The following is a 22,485-nucleotide window of genomic DNA, read 5'->3' on the forward strand; positions in this document are numbered from 1 at the left end:
TGATTGACCACAAGTAGTTCTCAATGGGATTAAGATCTGGGGAGTTACCAGGCCATGGACCCAAAATCTCTCTGTTTTGTTCCCTGAGCCATTTAGTTATCACCTTTGCTTTATAGCAAGGTGCTCCATCATGCTGGAAAAGGCATTGTTGATCGCCAAACTGCTCTTGGACGGTTGTGAGAAGTTGATCTTGGAGGACATTCTGGTACCATTCTTTATTCATGGCTGTGTTTTTAGGCAAGACTGTGAGAGAGCCGATTCCCTTGGCTGAGAAGCAACCCCACACATGAATGGTTTCAGAATGCTTTACAGTTGGCATGAGACAAGACTGGTGGTAGCACTCACCTCGACTTCTCCGAATAAGCTGTTTTCCAGATGTCCCAAACAATCGAAAAGGGGATTCATCAGAGAAAATGACTTTACCCCAGTCCTCAGCAGTCCACTCCCTGTACCTTTTGCAGAATATCAGTCTGTCCCTGATATTTTTTCTGGAGAGCAGTGGCTTCTTTGCTGCCCTCCTTGAGACCAGGCCTTGCTCCAAGAGTCTCCGCCTCACAGTGCGTGCAGATGCACTCACACCTGCCTGCTGCCATTCCTGAGCAAGCTCTGCACTGCTGGTAGCCTGATCCTGCAGCTGAAACACTTTTAAGAGCTGGTCCTGGCGCTTGCTGGTCTTTCTTGGGCACCCTGGAGCCTTTTTGCCAACAATGGAACCTCTCTCCTTGAAGTTCTTGATGATGCAATAGATTGTTGACTGAGGTGCAATCTTTCTAGCTGCGATACTCTTCCCTGTTAGGCCATTTTTGTGTAGTGCAATGATGACTACACGTGTTTCTTTACAGATAACCATGGTTAACAGAAGAGAAACAATGATGCCAAGCACCAGCCTCCTTTTACAGTGTCCAGTGGTGTCATTCTTACTTAATCATGACAGATTGATCTCCAGCCCTGTCCTCATCAACACCCACACCTGTGTTAATGGAGCAATCACTGAAACGATGTTAGCTAGTCCTTTTAAAGCAGGGCTGCAATGATGTTCAAATGTGTTTTGGGGGATAAAGTTCATTTTCTAGGCAAATATTGACTTTGCAAGTAATTGCTGTTAAGCTGATCACTCTTTGTAACATTCTGGAGTATATGCAAATTGCCATTAGAAAAACTGAAGCAGTAGACTTTGTAAAAATTAATATTTGTATCATTCTCAAAACTTTTGGCCATGACAGTATGCCACAAAACTGGAGTATAAAGTCTTGACATGTTTTTTCTTCTCAATGCAATGTACTATGCTTTTTTTTCAGCAAGCAACAATATTAGCAGTTCTTTGAATTGTACATGTGGTATATCCTATAGGCAGCGACTGATCTTAGTCCTTACATGCAGATTTAGGCTTACTCTACTTGCAATGAAATCACCCCAGATGAAATCATTATGGTCGGAGGCAGAGAGCAGCAGTCTTGTGCCATGTGTTCTCACTCGGGGGAAAGAAATAGGAAGAATTTGTTACATGACCTTAGACTTGTCCTAACCACATCAGTTTATGTGATTTCCATTTCTGCACCTGGATTGCAATTCCATGCTTCATCTGTTTATGCAAACGACTTACAAACAGCTTACATCAACTGCTCTAAAGCAGATCTCTTTTTGATTTGGTCCTTTTCTGCTAAACATGCAGATTAAACAAGGGCCTTCTGATAAAGATAATTACAAGAGGACTACGTATTAACTTTACATTATTAAAGAAAGACCCAAATCTCCCTTTGCAAGCTGTTCCCGGGATTAGCAAAATAATAACTTTCATTTAGGATAATTGTCATTTGAATTGCTTGGGTTTATGCTTTGCTTTTGACAATTACAATTTATTCTTGGCTGCGGAGGAAGCAGAAAACTAATTAATCAGGTATTTTGTCAGGTACCAATAAGAGATATCGATGTCAAGGGAACAGACAGGATTGTGGCACGGCCACGTGGACCATGAACTAGGGGTAAGACCTTTTAGATATGGCTGATACTAGTAAAATACCAGCCTGTGTGTTCTTCATACTATGACTATCATTTTGAGATAAGATTAAAGTAAATCGGTAGCGCCCCTTGCCCTGCTTACTTTGTAATTACCCATCATTACCCGAAATGCGTTGGGTTAGATTTACTAAGCTACACGAGCTTAATATGTGACCAAAAGTCTGCACTACATACCGTGAAGTACGTTTATTATGTGTTTTAGACTGAGGCCAAACATTGCTGAAAAGTTGCAGTTTTTGTTGCAGATTTTGCAGCAGTTTTGGAGACAAAGCAGGAGTGGATTTAACAGATGAGGGAAGTATAAAGTTGGGTTCACACAGGGTTTTTTGGAGCGGGTTTTGACACGCAAAAACCGCTCCAATAAAAACTATCCCGCGGCTAGCTGCAACTGGATGCCGGTGCAGTGCACATGAGTTTTCCGGCATCCAGTCACAGCATACCGCTCCGGATTAGGCCCAAATGAATGGGTCTAGTCGGGAGGGAGTCTCACACCGTGGATTCTGTGGCTGAATCCGCGTCAAGAAAGGGCAGGTCACTTCTTTTTTCTGTGAGTGGGAAGAAACCGTTCACGGAAAAAGGAACCCATCAACCCAATGATCTGGGAAAACTCAAGTAATCAGTGGAGTAACGATCGGGCCCAAGGCCAACCATCATGACAGTGGTCGGAGAAAACCTTGGTCCCTGACCTCTATACATATTGGCCTGACTGGGCCCCTTTCCATTAAATGCCAGCCCAGGGGAGGTATATAAAAATAACAAAATTCTTATACTCACCTGTCCGGAGCTCAGCATCCGCTCCAGGGATCTTCCTGAGGTTGTTGCTAAATCCTAATGGGGTAAAGGACCTTTGATGACATCATGACATCATAAAAGGTCATTTAATCCACTAGACAGACTTGTGTGGGCGCAGTTATTCTGGATTGTACAGGACAGTGTCGAAGCTGCTGGGAATGGGATCTGATGGAAAGTAAGGAAGAGAGAAGAGAACATGTGTTAGCAAGAGGGGGACATGGGGTGTAGGCTGTGTGTGAGCAAGAGGGGGGAATGGGGGTGCAGGATGTTGGTAAGCAAAAGGGGGAAATGGGGGTGCAGGTTGTGTGTGGCAATAGGATTATATGGGGTGTAGGCTGTGTATGAGCAAGAGGGGGAAATGGGGGTTCAGGCTCTGGCGGGACACTGTAAGCAAATAATACTGTGTTGAGGCCACTGTGGAGCTTATAATACTGTGTGGGTTCCACTACGGAGCATGTAATACTGACCTAGTATTGTTTACATGTCGGGCACTGTGCTGCTCACTGACCGTATTCTTGATAAATGCAGTTGTGGGTACTGAAGCTGTACCCCTTTCAAGTATCTGAGATATTTGAGTATCTGAGATTTGCACCTGGGCCCACAAGACTTTAGTTACACTACTGTACGTAACCATATTTTATTCACAACAGAACACATTTCAGAAGTTTAAAATTAGACATTTTCCATTTAATATCTCAAAAAAGTTGGGACAGGGTTAACAAAATGCTGGAAAAGTAAGTGGTACTAACAACTGACTGGGCATAAAAATGTAAAAAAAAAGAGCATGTTAGAAAGGCAGAGTCTCTCAGAACCAAAGATGGTCAGAGGTTCTTCAATATCAGCAAAGGATTCAGAGAATCTGGAGAAACTGATGTATGCAAGGGACAAGGTTGCCAGCCAATATTGGATGACTGTGATCTATTGGCCCCCATGCAGCACTGCATTAAAAACAGGCATAAATCGGCAACACACATCAGAAATACTTCCAGTAATCATTGTCTGTGAACACAGTATGACATGAAATCTACAAATGCAAGTTAAAGCTATATCATGCAAAGGGTGAGCAACACAATCCAGAAACACCGCCATTTTCTCTGGGCCAAAACTCATTCACAATTAGACTGAGATAAAATGGAAAACTGTTATGTGGTCCGATGATCAAAATGTGAAATTCTTTATGGAAACCACAGATCCCGTGTCCTACGGACTAAAGAGGAGAGAGACCTGATTTACAAGTAGTATGAGGTTGTATTAGTGCCTTTGGCATGGGCAGCTATGGGCATCCATCTGTTTTTTGTAGCCTTAGATTGTCTAGTCTAAGTTTGCACTGTCTAAAAACTAGACAGGATTGGTAAATCTGTCTCATTGATTTGTAATTGTTGCTGTCCGTTTTCTAAGCTCTTATTGTAATTGGGTGCACTAGCCTGTTGACATGAGTAATGATCAGTAATAAAACTGTATTGATTGATTATTTGGTCTATTAATCTATTACAAGGGTCATCATCAGGGTCATCATACCACCATCGGGTAACACAATTCACAAAGTCAGAAGGCTTAATACCATCAATGACTTAGATTACAACCATTTAAGACAGTCTCCGAACCTAGCAACTGGAAAACTGTCATTCACAAACTATGTCCTAGTTGCCTGACCGTAAACAATGACAGTCACCTGGCCATTTCCAGAACAATGACAGTCTAGGGGGCTGTTCACATGTCCAGAAAAGTAGCCGATCAATACAAAAGCTTATTTCTGCCTATTTTTCAAGGATCACAAGTGAGTAAGGAATTTCCCACAGGGAATCTCTAGGTTAATGGCTGATATGAAGAAGTCTCAGAGTAGAGGAAAGGAATCAAGGGAAGAACTTATTACGGACATGCACTTGAGTACTGAGTGTACAGTCGAGGGTATAAGGATATAACTGAACTAGAAAGAGTACAGAGAAGGGCGACCAAGATAATTTGGGGAATGGGTGGATTGGACTACAATGACAAATTAACAAATTTAGCATTATTCATTTTAGAGAAAAGACGTCTACGGGGAGATCGAATCACAGTATGCAAATAAATGGAGGGACAGCACGAAGACCTTTCTAATGATCCTTATATTCCTAGGCCTTAAACGGGTTGTCCAGGCAAAAATGGCCAACCACTTTAAAGTTTAAATAAGCTGGGGCCAATGAAAGAAATTTTAAAAATCCATATTCACCTGTCCCTGTTGCTTCAGTGTCCTCCAGCGCCACCCTCCAGCAGTGTCTTCAGGCGTTATGCTGAAGCCACCGAGGCCAATCAGTGAAGGGCCTGAATGTCACTACCTGTGACATCACCGGTTCTCTTCCTGAGGCCTCAACGAAGCGTGACCCAATGGAGCAACTGGGAGAGGTGAGTATGTTTTGGGGGTTTTTCACTGTCCCCAACGTATTTAAACTTTAAAAGTAGAGATGAGCGAGTAGTACTCGATCGAGTAGGTATTCGATCGAATACTACAGTATTCGAAATACTCGTACTCGATCGAGTACCACTCACTGTTCGAATGTAAAAGTTCGATGCAGAACCAGCATTGATTGGCCGAATGCTATACAGTCGGCCAATCAATGCTGGTTCTTCTCCTACCTTTAGAAGTCTTCTCCGTGCAGCTTCCCCGCGGCGTCTTCCGGCTCTGAATTCACTCTGCCAGGCATCGGGCCTGGGCAGAGCCGACTGCGCATGTCCGCTTCTAGTGCGGGCATGCGCAGTCGGCTCTGCCCAGGCCCGATGCCTGGCAGAGTGAATGAACAGCCGGAAGACGCCGCGGGGATGCTGCAAGGAGAAGACTGCACAGAGGATCCAGCCCGACCCTCACTCGTGGACTTGGTAAGTATAATTTGATGGAACGTTGCCTACCCCTGAAACGAGCATTCCCCCCCCCCATAGACTATAATAGGGTTCGATTCGAGTAGTCGAATATTGAGGGACTACTTGAAATGAATATCGAATCTGAGACATTTTACTGTTCGCTCATCTCTATTTAAAAGTTTAACCTGGACAACCCCTTTAAGGTTAAAGGAAAGAACACTTCACCAGCATCACAGATGGGGATTCTTTTCTGTAAGAGCAGTGACATTATGGAACTCACTGCCACAGGAGGTTGTGATGCTGAATTCAATGCACATGTTCAAAATGGGGCTTGGATGTTTTCTTGAATGGTAAAATATTACAGAACTTTAGATTTTTGGTAAGGACAAGGGTCTAGGATTTTATACTGATCGCTGGATTTAGAGTCAGGAAGGAATTTTTTCTCCGAACATGGGACAATTGGCATCAGCCTCATGGTGTTAAGAACAAATGCAGTACCGAGATAGATAATAAGTTCCAGAAAACCAGATACCCCTGCACACTATGGTAAATAGCCCCAAGCATCTGCCGTCCTCCCAGCTGAGCTGAAACCAACCTCCAGAGGTTTTCACCAGAGTTCCTGATGGTAGACTTTTTGACTTCCTTTGGCCACAGTAGCAGTAGCCCAGAGTGCACAGAACGCTCAGTGCACCATAAGTCACAGCAGGCCCAGAATTCCAAAACCACTCACCTGAACAATTGCTGAGGTTGATGATGCATCTGCAGGTGGAGCTGTAGCAGAAAGTGAGTGCTAAACCGTGGAAGGGATAAACGATTATCGTGATCGTGTGGTCCTAGTTGGCAATCAGAGGTAGCGCAGCACAGAAGGATGCAATGGGAGAATAGTCAGCAGGCCGGATCGGTATCAGGAGGTCAACAAAGTGCCGAATCAAGGATCAACGAGGAGCGGTCTAAAATGCAAGCGATGGTCACAACAGGAGGGAGCGCAGGTACAGAATCGGAGGGCAGAAAACAAAGTCAGGGAGCGGGGGTCAGAAGTCAGACACAAACAGTAATGAGAGACGTAGATCCAGAAGCTAACACACAGAGAAACTCAATAGCCAGTGGAGCAGGAGCGCGAAAGTACGCAGATATAAGTTCGGGAGCAAGAGGAATAATAACCCTTGAAGAGACAAGCGTGACTACCTGCACATGAAAGGATAGGGGCGTCATCTCACTGCACAACTGTAGAGGTGCCGGCTCCAGTCCTAACACATGGGGGGGGGGTTGCCTTCCTCTGGATCAACACTGTAGGGTTACAGGTCGGACTTGATGGACCTGTATCTACATCCATGTAACTATCATACACTTTTTGTCAAGTTTTTATTGTTTTAATGGGACAAATTGTCTCCTCACTATCAGAATATCTGTAAGTGTGTAGTAGCATCATACCAGTGTTATATAGAATGTATTCAGCAGTCTCTTCATTCTCTTCATTCTTAGCAGTCGTTTGCTTTTTGGGTGTTTATATTCTTAGTTTGCTGCTTTTTGTTGAAAGTCTAGGTCGGCCAGAAGACTTTCACTTCCACAACTAAGAGTAAATCTCCTGTCGTAATTAGAAGTGGTAATCCGGCCTCCCTCCCACAGAAAATTTCCTGTCTGACCAGATATTAGTGGATAAAACCCTAATTTTTGATGTTACGGCAGAATCAGCTTAATTTCAGCAGTTCACATTTAAAGCTGAGCTACAGGGGATGATGAAGCCTTAAATATGCATATGGACAAGTCATTTGTAGTCATAAAGCATAGACTTTATATCTGCTTTCAATCAGTTTATAAGGCTTGCATTTGTTTTATAGCTCACTAGCATGCACGTATTAGGCTTATGTTAATAATCTACATTTAGGCTGCAGCTTTGCACTTTTATACTGTCCTAAGTGTTGTAGAGGCCTTCTGTTAGGAGTAGGCCCGGAGTCTGCGCAGCGCTGTGCAGAGGCTGCCGGTCCTCTCCTTCCTGCGCTCCAGAGTCCTCTGCTTCCGGGTATCGAGAGACAGGCCGGAACCTCTGCAGCATTGTGCGGAGGACTTCCGGTTTTCGGAGGACTTCCGGCAGGCCGGAGCCTATTTAAGGATGGCACTGGCTCCAGACCACCACTGGCTATTCAGTGTTTCCTCTGGTTCCTGATAGCAAGCATTCTCCTGTATCTGATTGCCTGTGTTTTTGACCCCTTGCCTTGACCTCTGATTCTGCCTTTTGCCTGATGATGTGTGTACTGTGCAAGCTCCAGTTAATGACCCTGGCTAGCCTTTAGACCTCCGCTTCCTGAACCCATTTTTGTAATGCTCAACCGCTCCTGTTACCAACTCGACCTGCCTGATCTTCCCTTTGGATTACCCTCTGTACTACGCTGCCCTCTTGTTGACGACCCGGACTGAATGACTACGTTTGACTCTCTCCTGCCACCTACTGACCATCCACTGCTGCCTTCTGGTTCCTTGGACTTTCACCGCAACCTGAAGATCTGCTGGTAAGAGATCTAAGTTTCTGGTTCTACTGTGATTTGTGGTGCACTGTGTGCATACCGCTCTGCCTGGCAGTGCCGCCAAGTTCATTCCCACCATCTAGGGCTCTGGTGAACACCACTGTGGGGTTGGGGTTGGTGCGGCCTGGGGGGGTGTTGGACACACAGCACCGTATTAACCATTTTGATCAGTGTATGTAGTACCAGTTCTCATTATTGGCTCAGAACTGCATCTGTCATCCTAACACCTTCTTACTATTAAAATGTATTTATGGTGTAAATGCAATATTAATATATTCTAATTCCTCTTCATTTTCTGCTGGCGTTTTCTGGCCACCGGCATATCTTTTCAGCACCCTTCTGCAATCTCTACCTCCCATTGAAAACAATGGGAGACAGAATGTGAGCGGAAACTGCCCCTTAATCAGCGTCAATTTCCTAAGTGTGAACATTCCCTATAGGTAGTGCTAGCATGTGAAAATATTCCTCCCACACATTGTTGTCAAGGAACCTGACCTGTTCTATCTACTTAATCAGGTTTATATTTCAGATTACATAACTCAATGCTCTCTGGAGGGGAGGGGATCTGAGTTCTCTGAAATACTTTCAGAGCTGTTATTTACTGCTCTTCTATCCAGACAATTCAAATCAGCTAATTGCAGTTTGATGATAAAGGCTCAGACAGTGCCAAATCTCTATGTAAACACAAAGATAACACTGAGTTAACTGCAAGTCTGTTGTCTGTCCTAGTAGGATGTAAGTATTCTCCAAACCTGTGTAATGTAATATATATTTACAGTGCATATTTGATCTGCATTATTATAGATTTCTATTAATCATAAAGAAACAATCAGTTATGGTAAATGCAATGTCTATGTTTACTGAGGTACTTCATAGTGACCTGCCCATCAAAGCCCGCCCACTAGCTTGTGGAACAATACAGGAAGTAAGAAGAAGAGACAGCAGGCAAACTGCTGAGAGAAGGACATTGGAATCCTCCTTTAATGTGTTTATGGTTTTTTGTTTATTTGTTTTAAATGTATTCTTGAGAAATGGGGGTTATTTGAATTTTTATTGTTTTATGGTTTTACATTAAACAAAATGTTTTAAAAAAATTCCATTTTCCATAGGGGGTTTGAACCTGCGATAATTGGATCACTTATACCACAAAGTGCAATATTATCGTATTGCAGTCTAGGGTAAAATCCTGTATTACTATTGAGGTAGTGATATTGCTATGACAGGCCTGGGAAGCTTCAAGAGGCTCTCAGTTGTGACAGTGAAAAGGAAAGTAAACCTGATCAGAACCCCTGACGGCTGTATCTGAAAAGTTAAGTACCAGTGGTCAGAGATGTCTCTGGTTACCAACACTGCCATTGGACCACTTTTGTGTAAAACAGCAGTGATATAATAGCTATGGTCCCCACTCAGCTCCTGAGCAGGTGTCATGTTTAAAAAACAACAATTCCGACATAGTTTCCTTATAGACTACCCATTAAGGGATTAAAATGTTAAGTCATATCTCGTATAGTCTCCTATTTTTGTAGGAGAAAAATCTTAAGATTCTCCTATTTTTGTAATAAAAATATATGTCCCTGCAACTAAAGCTGATTATATAGTTACTAGAGATGAGCGACTAGTGTTCGATCGAGTAGGTGTTCGATCGAACACTATGGTATTCGAGATACTCGTACTCGATCGAACACTACTAGCTGTTCGAAGTTTAAGGTTCGATGCAGAACCAGCGTTGATTGGAAGAATGCTATACAGTCTGCCAATCAAAGCTGGTTCTTCTCTTACCTTTAGAAGTCTTCTCTGTGCAGCGTCCCCACGGCGTCTTCTGGCTGGAATTCACTCTGCCTAGGCATCTGGCCTAGGCAGAGCCGACTGAGCATGCACGGGCATGCCCTCGCATGCGCAGTCGGCTCTGCTCAGCCATCGGGCCGGGCAGAGCCGACCGCGCATGCACAGTTGGCTCTGCCTAGGCCCCGATGCCTAGGCAGAGTGAATTCCAGCCGGAAGACGCCGCAGGGGCGCTGCACCGGGAGAAGTCTTCAAGGGGAATCCAGCCCGACCATCACTCGTGGACTTGGTAAGTATAATTTGATCGAATGTTTCATACCCCTGAAACGAGCATTTCCCCCCCATAGACTATAATGGGGTTCGAAATCCGTTCGAACAGCCGAACAGTGTGCGGCTGTTCGAATCGGATTTCGAACCTCAGACATTTTAGTGTTTGCTCATCTCTAATAGCTACACAAAGAAATTTGCACAAAATATATTAACCTAAGCAAAGAAACATTGTCTAAATCCATTATTGTCTGCTTTACCATAGTCACATTAGAATGTTTTGGTCACTCCAGTTGACAGGTCCACCATACACTTGAGAGTAAATAAGATGTACATATTTGCAGTCTCCAAAATCTTTACAACCCCCCAAAAACTATAAAACTTTTGCTTTCATGAATCTCAGTGTTCAAATTCCTGCTTGCAGCTTTCACTTTAAAGGGGTTTTCCCATCGCAGTGTATCAGCCAGGCTGCCTGCAGTGTCTGCTTCATACTTCCTGTATTTCTGTCCCTCCCCCTCCCTACTTCTGTCCCTCCCCCTCCCTCCTTCTGACCGGGACAAACAACACTTCTGCAGGTCAATAATCTGCAGATTCTTGTACAGAACGAACTCCGTGCTATCTGTGTGTTTACATAGAAAGATAACAGACCGGGCTTTATCAGCAAGACTGTGATTATCTCAACGGATTGTCCTGCCAGCAAGAGCAGTGAGGAAGTGACGTCACTTGTCCTATAGGTCCGTGGTTATAGCAACGTTGTGTAAACAATGGGAGGAATAAGGTCACATAATGGGCAAACAAAGCTAAAGCTTAGAAAAAGGCCTCCATTTACATAAGCTACCAGTATAGATGGAACAACCTCTTTAAGGTTATAAATAAATAAATAAATAAAAAATAAATAAATAATAATAATAATAACAATAAGGTTATCACCAGTTGAACTCTGCCTGGATCTGCTTAGCTTGTCAAAACCTTAAGATGCAGATCCCATCAGAACTCTGCTTCACCATCCAATCCTGGTGGGGTATTTAAACTTGACTTTAGCACAATCATTTGCCTGAGATTGTTTCTGCTGCTGGGTTCCCTGAGTTTATTCCCTGATTCTCTCATTCCCACTGCTGATCTCCTGACATTGACATTTGGCTTGTTCTTCTGGATCTACCCTTTGGTTCTGATTTGGCTATTTTTGTAACCTCCTGGGTTTGACTATGGCATGTGGACTCTGACATTTCTCTAGTTATCTTTTGACAATTTCATACTTTCCTCGTTTGACCTTGGTTCGGTTATTACTCCTAAAGCCTGTAATAGGGTTACTGGTTTATTTTTCACACTTTGCCAATGCACTTATTTTCTTATATCAAAGTTTTGGTGTTGCATCCTGGGTCCTTGGCTCTGATGAAAATATTGGGAGTGCTACAGACCAGGGGTCTCAAACATGTGCCCCAATCCAAATGGAATGGAAGAACTGTAAAGAAAAGAACCCACCAACATGATTCTAAACCCTTTACATTTCTTTAGGCCATAGGCCACATTAGGCTTACAACCTACAAGTTCTGTCCAACATGATGTCAAGATGACCGTAATTTAAAGTTAGTAAATACTTACCTTTCCTCTCCTCTGGTACTTCTAGGGCCATTAGAGTTAGATAAAGGGGCCAATGCTGGGGGGACATTAAAAAGGATCTTTCATGTCCTCATTGATGTGCAGTACTATATAACACTAGAGAGCCAACAGTTGGTTTTCCCGGTATGCACCCTGGTGTTGGAGATGTTGGAAAGGCATGCTTTACATCTCAGCGTCATTGCTGGGCTATGAGGAACTCCCCCCCCCCCCCCTCCCCCCAACAGTACAAGTCTATTGTAGAGTTCAGTCAGGAGAGTGTAACTTACTGCCCAGCAATGACACTGATCTGACCAGGTCGCTGCCTCTCACAGTGGTCCTGGTATAAGTGAAAGCTGGCTGAAGGACAAAGAGAAGCAGAAGACCTCCGACCTCCACAGGAATTAGCAAGCTATGAACCTATATTTCTCAGGTGTCAGGTGCACAGTGGAGCAACTTTAAATATGTTAAAAGTGAAAGGGATTTACTGGGGAAGCAAAGAGTGTGTTCATGTTGGACTATTAAGAATCATCAAGGAGGTACATGTTTGCCTTATGGGAGCTGGAGGGAGAAGAGAAAGGTGGAGCACAAAAGAAAAAAAGAAGCAGCAAGGAAGCAGAGATACATTGGTATCCACTGACCCCATATTGTGGTCTGGTTCGGGACATTCATAGAGGTGTGGTGCCTGCCGACAGAGATAGGCTGCCTTCACACGGAGTAACGTTGGGCTGAATTTGTGCTTATTTTTATAGGCGTAGAAAAAAAAACGTTGCATTTATGCGGCGTATTTTTACTATGAGCGTATACGCCGCTTTTTTAAAACGCTGCGTATGCGCTCATAGTAAAAAAAACGCCGCATAAACGCAACGTTTTTTTTCCTACATCTGTAAAAAATAAGCACAAATTCAGCCCGACATTACTCCGTGTGAAGGCAACCATATATTGTATTTGAGGCAGAAGAACAGCAGCTCAACTGCTGTCTATGGAAGGATTTTCTCTGGCCAAAAACATCAATTGTTTTTGTCTTTACAGGCATAATACACAGTTATAAAAAGATATATTTATATATTCCAGTACATTATCAGTACAAGGATAAAAAACTGAAAGAGAAGAGTTAGAGACTTTTATTGTTGAAATTTCTAAACACGATGTGACACATTTATCTGTTCTAGTTATCACTAGTTATCGTGGTCAAGAATCCCAGCTTCTAATTCCCTAGTGGGACAAACAAAACTAATGGGAACTTAAAATCAATAACCAATTTACAAATAAAAAGTCAAATAAAGAATTGTATGTACTCCCCCCCAAAAAAATATTATTATTATTATTATTATTATTACTATTAGTATTATTATTTATTTATATAGCTCCATTAATTCCATGGTGCTTTACATTTGGGGGTTACATACAATACACAGATTATACAGGTAGATATAATACTAACAATGACCGACTGGCACGGTGGGGTAGAGGGCCCTGCCCGCGAGGGCTTACAATCTATGAGGGAAGGGGGATAGAGACAGAAGGAGAGGGGGGAGTCTGTTCAGATTGTGGTGTGGTGATAGTGTTATTGGAGGTTGTAGGCCTTCCTGAATAGGTGAGTCTTCAGGGCCTTCTTGAATCCTGTGATTGTGGGGGTCGGAGAGTGGATGAGAGCAGAGCGGAGTAGGAGGTCATTGGAGGATCTGAGGTTACGTGTGGGCAGGTAGCGGGAGATTAGGTCAGAGATATATGGAGGGGACAGGTTATGTATGGCTTTGTATGTTAGCGTTAGTAGCTTGAACTCAATTCGCTGGGCTATAGGTAGCCAGTGGAGGGACTGGCAGAGGGGAGCAGCTGATGAAGATCGGGGGGTGAGGTGGATTAAGCGAGCAGCGCAGTTTAGGGTGGACTGGAGGGGGGCGAGGGTGTTAGCTGGGAGTCCATGGAGAAGGGTGTTGCAGTAGTCTAAGCGGGAGATACAACCCATCCCTCAAAAAACATCCCCTAATACTGCTATGTTGGCTACAGAATGCAAAATTTATTTTTTCAGTAAAATGTTTTATTCAGCAAAATTACTAAAACATAAAAAACTATAGAAATTCAGAGTCATCAAAAACAATATTTAATACTCCACAATATACGGTGTACACAAAATACAAAAACAATGGCTGTATTTTTACTTTCGACCACCAAAAGAAATGATAAAAGCTAACCAATAACTTAAAAGGTGCCAATAAAGACTCCAATTTATCCCACAAATAAAACAAGCCATCATATAGCGTTGTGAAAAATAGAAAAATTATAGACTTGGTAACGCATTAATAATTTGTTTTTGAAAAATTCATCGGTAAAAATTTTTCTAGGCTGTGATAAAATATAGAATAAGCCATATTATTAAGAAAAAGCAAACAGTCAACAATACAACTGTAGAGCCCTTGTGTTTCAATAAAAAAATTCTACATGATAGAAGAAGCTACTTATAGCTGAATATTTTGTTTTTTGACGCTCGCGTTACCCATTTTAGATACCCCAGTTTATAAAACTTACCCCCTTGTTTCCCATATAGATTATTTTTTTATTTATTAATATTCTGCATGCATTTCATGATATAATATGCAGAATAAGAGAGTACGCATACAAACTCACTCATACACAGTTTCTATCCAAGCGATTTTACGTAAATTTGATCTTTTTGGGGTTATTAGAGGAGCGTAACCATTTCCCTCTTTAATAAATCTGGCACACTTCTAGTCTATGCTCTGTGAATATCAAACAATTATGTTCATGTCTTGCTCGGAGCATAAATCATTTAAGGGATATCTTGATATCTGCTCATCAGATAAGATTATCTGGGATTAGACTAATCAGTAAATGTTTCTCTGCTCATTATTTTCCAGGGAAGATTTTAAGTCGATTCTCCAGCTGAAAGATTATTAATCTCCTAAAGAGCATAAACATAAAAAAAAAAATCACTTTTTGCTCTAATTTTCTACCCACGGCCCTCATTAATGGCACACGCATGCAATCCTGCTCCCCAGAGGGTTGGATAACACTTTTGCTGTGCTTGGTGACCCACCAGATGGTCCATGACCATAAATGATGTGCACGCTTTGCAAATATGAGCAGTTGTTACAACACCTTTTTAATAGCTCCTAGTGGCTTTCCTTCAGGTCGGTAAGTAATCTCCAGTGGCCAAGTAGCCATCAATGATACGTCCCCCAGCTTTTGATCCCATTTTTTTTTATCTGGAGACTTCAATTGATTCTATAAGCAGACATTGATTTGTCTCTAATGACCTCATCCTGTGATTATCATGATCTGATTGCTTCATTATCAAAAAAAAACACAGTCTTGAGCCTATGGCCACTTGCCTTTACTAAATTTATAGACGATACGTTTCTTAGAATTAGATTGACCCTATAGTGTACTTTTGGCACTTGTTACATATAGAATCCATATATTCTTTTACCCTATATTTCTATATTTGGCTTTGAGAATTTTGTACTTGTTATATATAGAATCCATAAATTATTTTAACCTAATATTTAACCTTATATTTAATTTTATATTGAACCTTTTATTTCTATATTTAGCCTTAAGAATTTTGCACTTTTGTATAGAATCCAAATATTCAATTAACCTTATATTTCTATATTTGACTTTAAGAATTTTGCACTTGTTCTATATAGAATCCAAATATTCTTTTTACCTTATATTTTTCAAATTTGGCTTTAAGAATTTTGCACTTTTTAGATAAGAATCTATAAATTATTTTAACCTTATATTTAAATTTATATTGAACCTTTTATTTCTATATTTGGCCTTAAGAATTTTGCACTTGTTCTATATAGAATCCATAAATTCTTTTAAAGAGGACCTTTCACCATATCCGGGCACAGGCAGTGTTATATACTGCCGGAAAGCTGACAGTGCGCTGAGTTCAGCGCACTGTCGGCTTTCCCATAGCTAATGGTCAGAAACGCCCTTCTGACCATAGAAGAGCTACGGTACCGGACCGTAAGCTCTTCACACCGGGCCCAGATCAGGAAAGCCGACAGTGCGCTGAATTCAGCGCACTGTCAGCTTTCCGGCAGTATATAACACTGCCTGTGCCTGGATATGGTGAAAGGTCCTCTTTAACCTTATATTTCTATATTTGACTTTCAGAATTTTGCATTTGTTATATATAGAATCCATATATTATTTTAACCCAATATTTCTATATATTGCTTTAAAGAGGATCTTTCACCTCCTGGGGCACATGTGGTGTAATACACCTCTAGAAAGTCAACAGTGCGCTGAATTCACGTTCTGTGCCCCGGTGAAGAGCTATCGGTGCCGGTTCCGTAGCTCTTGACTGTCAGAAGGGCTTTTCTGACAGTCAGTCAGGAACGCCATTCCTCACAGCAGCGTCTATTATGCTGTACTGTGAGAGGGGTCATTGCTTACCACCCAGCGATGGCATCCCCTCGTCTATGGACATGTACTATGAGGAGGGTAGGGGGGCGTTCCTCCCCGCTCTCACAGTACAGAGCTATAGATGCTGCTGTGAGGAAGGGCATTCACCCTTCTGAAACACCCTTCTGACAGTGAAGAGCTATGGTACCGGCACCAATATCTCTTTATCGGGGGCTCAGAACGGGAAACCCAATAGTGCACTGAATTCAGGGCACTGTCGGCTTTCTAGCGGTATATAAAACCGTATGTGCCCCAGATGGTGAAAGGTCCTCTTTAAGAATTTTGAACTTGTATATAGAATCCATATATTCTTTTAACCTTATATTTAACTTTATATTTAACCTTATATTTCTATATTTGACCTTAAGAATTTTGTACTTTTTATATATAGAATCCATATACTCTTTTAACCCTTTATTTTTATATTTAGCCTTAAGAATTTGCAGTTGTTACGTACAGAATCCAAACCCTATATATCACTATTTGGCCTTAAAGAGGACCTTTCATCATTTTTCCCACAGGCAGTTCTATATACTGCTGGAAAGCTGACAGTGCGCTGAGTTCAGCGCACTTTCTGCTTTCCCGATCTGTGCCCGGTGTGAAGAGCTTACGGCCCGGTACCGTAGCTCTTCTATGGTCAGAAGGGCGTTTCTGACTGTTAGCCAGGAACGTCCTTCTGCCTCGCGGCGCCAATCGCGCTGTGCTGTGGAGCCGGGAGGAACGCCCCCTCCCTCTGCTCACACAGCTTGTCCATAGACGAGTATTATCAGGAGAGGGAGGGGGCGTTCCTCCCCGCTCCACAGCACAGCGCGATAGGCACCGCGAGGCAGAAGGACGTTCCTGGCTAACAGTCAGAAACGCCCTTCTGACCATAGAAGAGCTATGGTACCGGGCCGTAAGCTCTTCACACCGGGCACAGATCGGGAAAGCCGACAGTGCGCTGAACTCAGCGCACTGTCAGCTTTCCAGCAGTATATAGAACTGCCTGTGGGAAAAATGATGAAAGGTCCTCTTTAAGGATTTAAGAATACTTACCATAAAACTAAAATATGACCCCAACCTCCGATAAATGTATGTATCACTAAAGTACATATTTAAGATATAGATGGGCTACATACAAGACAATCCCTGCTTTCCTATCTCTATATAGCTATAAAGCATAGTCTACATTGAGTTTCCAAATACTTTATATTATACTACCGTATATAATAGAACTCTAAAACTACCTTTAATCTAAATACTAAATACTCTTGGGATTTCCATTAATCTAACACTAAAGGGCCTATATATAAACCTAATAGTAATAGAGCTGCAGATATTTTAGTATTTTCTAAGTGTCATAGTTTTGGATAAACCATTCTTGTAGACCCGCATTAGCCTACGCATGACCAAACTGGGCTGGGACAAATAAATATCAAAACCAATGGAGAAAAACAATGGCTAAAAAGACGCATATGATTAAACGGTTAAGGACACTAATTAAAAACCTGATTTGAAAAAGGCAATTTTCTACATAAGGTCTGGGGTTGCCAATTGACCCAGTTTATGAAATAAGACTTTAGGCCAGAATGGCATTACATCCATCGCCAGGCACGCTGGTGCTTAATTGTAAACCTGTTTTTTATGCTAAGTATTTGTACTCCCTAATTTGCTCATATAAATACTTGCATGTCTATTGCTCATTAAGCAAATTGGGGCAAAACGAGACATCTTAAAACAGCTTAATTTGCATAAGCTGATCTGGGTCCTGCAAATGGAGAGGCTTATGCAAATTAATTTTTGCTGTAAATGTAAATGCCCTATTTTTTGTTTTACTTGGTATAATTCCTATATTATATTACGGGAAATACATACAAAAGTTACTAATAGGAGTACGTTTTATGCTCATATTTACAAAATTTATACCGAATATCCAAGCGAAATTCAAAAATAAAATAATCAATATATGTAAATATATAATAAGAAAAAAACAGACACAAGGTTAGTCATAAAAATAAGAGGATGATAAAATGGGCCGGTAATCTCGATATGGTATAATACAATAAAGTAATGTATCAGACAAATAAGAAGATATGTTATTAACATATATTAATATAATAATGTTGTACTGATTATTTTATTTTTGAGTTTTGCCTGGATATTTGGAATTGAATTTGAGGGTTTTTTTTTTTTTGTTTTTTTTTAAACACTCTCATTATATATAGGTTGGCTTGCCTCTGTTTTTGCGATCGATTCTATATTGATATTTACCAGTAAACCCTATTATTATTCCTTATTAATTATTGATGTTGGAATTGGAGTCATAGAAATGAGGAGTATCAACAATGTAATAGTTTAATGTTGTCTTAATAGTTAGTCACAGGGGCGTACCTTGAGGGGGTGCAGAGGGTGCAGTCGCACCGGGACCCAGGAGCCTTAGGGAGCCCATAAGCACTGGCATCAGTATTGAGATTGCAGCTTCCATCTGGCCCGTAAGCCAAGGAGACCCATAGATTACCCTAACTCAATGGTTCTTAACCAGGGTTCGATCAAACCCTAGGCCATATGCACGGTTCATTTTGTGTACCAGTAAAAAAACATATACCTATGTCTTGAATTTGGAAATGGATCATATTTGATTTATCACTAAAGAAGGGTTCGGTGAATGTGCATATGAGACTGGTGGGTTCGGTACCTCAAACAAGGTTAAGAACCACTGCCCTAACCATATTAAGGTGGGGATGAGGAGGGGGCCCCGGACAGAAAATTGCACCAGGACCCATAAGACTTTGGTTACACCACTATTTAGTCAATACTCTCTGAAATATTTTCATTAAATATTTCTTCTGCTGGAAGGTTTTTTTCTCCTCCCTGATTCTTTAAAGGGGCTCTATCAGCAAAATCATGCTGATAGAGCCCCACATATGCGTGAATAGCCTTTAAAAAGGCTATTCAGGCACCGCTAAAGTTATATTAAACTACCCCCCAGTTTTAAAATAATACCCTAAAAAAGAATGTGATCAACTTACCCATCGTGCACGGTGGGCGGACATTCAGGGTCCGCCGTCTTCTTCATCCACGCCTCCTCTTCCTGCGATGTCCTCGGGTCCCGTCTTCCTCCGGCGCTCGCGAACTGACATTGATAAAAAAAAAAAATGGCCTGGGCCGCTAACTTTAGCGGTGCCTGAATAGCCTTTTTATAGGCTATTCACGCATATGTGGGGCTCTATCAGCATGATTTTGCTTATAGGGCCCCTTTAAGTCCATTTTTTCTATGAAACTGTGGTCCAGAAAGAAAAAATGAAGTCATTCCCTATTTCTGTCCATTTTGAGGAGCACCTATTAAAGACAGATTCTTAAAAATCACCTGAATGCCATCCATGTGCCGTCTATTATTCTCTGATACAACATATTGCAGAGTATAGCAATAGTATTTTTTTTTTAACAAAAACGGTTGATCAATTTTTTACTGAAATAAACCAGAGATTTTCAGTTTATTATCCATTATATTATAAGGTAATGCATAGTCATATGAGCAACTCCAAAACTTTATTTAAAAAGCAGCTAGAGGACCCAGCCTTAATGCAAGCACCAATGTTCAAGTTTTGATGATGCAGATTTGAAGCCAAAACCAGGTGTGAATCATAAAGGGTGAGAACAGTGCCCTCCATTTTTTTTTTTTTTTTTTTTTTTTTTTTAAACCAACTCCTTTGGCTTCAAAAACTTCATCAGCAAAACCAAAACGTGCGTCCTTATATTTTTGTAAGCAACCAGAAGACAGAGAACCAGTGCTCGAACCTCCAGGTCATTCCACACCCTCCCTGATCTCACAGGTTACCTGTTCTATGAGAGCTTTACCTGTGAGTTAAGGGAGGAGGCAGAGTGACTCAGGGGTCAGAACCAAGCCAGAAGCCTCGGGTCCCTCATCAAGAGTCTGCTGAATCAGGTAAGCTGTCATATCCATATTATATACAGCATGTTATAATACTAGAAGAAAAACAGACTTGTTATAGGCAAAATCTAAAAAAGAAATAAACAAGTTTACTTACATTATTAAGAATGTGAACAATGACACCAATCTATATTCTCTAATATTCTATTTACTAAACGAAGGCAACCTGTATAAATGATCAGAAACTGAATTTCTGAGCATAATGTGTGCTTGTAACTAATATGTAATACAATGCAAAGCTCGGTAAGGCCTAGGTCACATCTGCGTCGGTAATCCGTTCGGGGGAGACCGCATGGGAACCCCCCGAATGGACTACCGAAAGTATTGGCAAGCGGTGTGCAGTGAAAGCACACGGACCCCATAGACTACACGGTCTCCGCACGAGTCATGCGGACAGGAAAGTAGTTCGTGAACTACTTTCCTATCCACATGTTCCGAGCGGAGACCGTGCAGAAAGCACACGGACCCCATTATAGGGGGAAACAAAAACAGTCCTCAAGCTCAGGGAAGGGGCAGACCGACAACCAAAACACCCCCTCCGCTTCCCCATCACCCAGCAACTACTGCACCCAAAAACTCCGACCATTTTAATTTTTGAAATTTTCCAGTAGCTGCTGCATTTCCCCCCTCGGCTTATACTCGAGGCAATAAGTTTTCCCAGTTTTTTGTAGTAAAATTAGGGGCCTCGGCTTATATTCGGGTCGGCTTATACTCGAGTATATACAGTACCTTGGTTCCACAAAAAAAAAAAGCAGAAGGAAAAGCTTCCACTTTATGGCTAAAGCCCCACATGGCGTCCTGCAGCAAAAAAGCGCTGCGGGAAAAACCGCAGCAACATCGCATAGCGGTTCTTTCCACAGCACTTTAGACAAAAAGTTTGCAGAGGTTTCCTCTGTGGACTTTCTGTTTCAATTATACCTATGGGGAAACCGCCGTCATTTCCGTAAGTATAATTGACATGCTGCGGCTTTGGAAATCATCACGTGTCCACACTGTGGTTTTTACTGCAAAGTGCACATGGGATTTGCTAGAATCTCATCCATTTTGTTCTGACTGTAAAACGCAACTTTTTCCGTGGCATTTCTGCCACGTGGGGCCCTGGCCTTAGGCTAAGAGGCTCCACAATGCTGAAGCGTAACTTTTTTTTACTGTAGATTGAATTCAGCGCACTGTCGGCTTTCATGATCTGTGCCGGTACCGTAGCTCTTCACAGTCAAACGGGCGTTCCTGACAGTCTGTCAGGAACGTCCTTCTATACAAGCAGCGTCAATAGCGCTGTATAGTGTGAGCGGGGAGGAACGCCCCCTCCCTCTGCTCACAGTACTCATCCATAGAGGAGCACTATCAGGAGGGGAGGGGGCGTTCCTCCCCGCTCTCACAGTTCAGCGCTATTGGCGCTGCTGTGGAGAAGCGCACTGTCGGCTTTCCAGCAGTATATAGAACTGCCTGAGCCCAAACCCAAGAAAGGTCCTCTTTAAAAAAAAATGCTGCAAAATCTGCAACAACATCAGACCTCAGCCATACTTTGCAAACTGTTGTCACCATGGACAAAAATATACATTTCGTGCAGGAGCAGGCAAAGTAGTAAAAAAAAACCTTGGCTAGAACATATTACTAGGAATTATGGAAAGCCTTCTTTGAATGAAAGATAACATATATGGTATGGCTAATAACATATATCAAGAAGGTGAAAGGTCAGGAATTTATTAAAAGTTTGTTCCAAATTTTTTTCATTAGAGCTGTAGAAAAAAATAGAATAAAAAAAAGCAAAAAAGAAAAGTAACAAAATCTGAAATAAATAATTGCAATCTAGTCTATATGTTACGAATTTATGAGGAGTCTTCGTACAAAAAGCAATATTTGTAACAAGAAGCTTACACCCCTTTATATAGGCTACGAAACATTCAGGGGAACATATACTATGCTGGAATCTTGTAAAAGAAAGACAAATTGGCTTGAGCGTCGCAGTTTATTAGTTAGGCTGGCTTAAAGCTCATTAAGGCTAATTGATATGACTGTATGAGCTATTTCTGTGGAACCGCCTGCCTGGAAAAGTTTGGGCACTAGACGGAGTTGGGTAGAAGGGCTCCAACTGTGAGCAGCCATAAACTAGCAGAAAGACTGTCCACTCTGATTATCCCCCACAAAAGCTCTAATATTTTATTGCAGAATGCTTGTCTGATTACCTTAGCTTATTATGTTTTGATCTACCCTCCAAAATGTGCTAATTAAACAGAAATCATCAAGTCAATTAGAGAGAAGCTCTCATTAAAACGAAATAAAAACTCCAATAAGGGAAAT

Source organism: Leptodactylus fuscus, chromosome 3, assembly GCF_031893055.1.
Source record: "Leptodactylus fuscus isolate aLepFus1 chromosome 3, aLepFus1.hap2, whole genome shotgun sequence".
Taxonomy (NCBI): Eukaryota; Metazoa; Chordata; class Amphibia; order Anura; family Leptodactylidae; genus Leptodactylus; species Leptodactylus fuscus.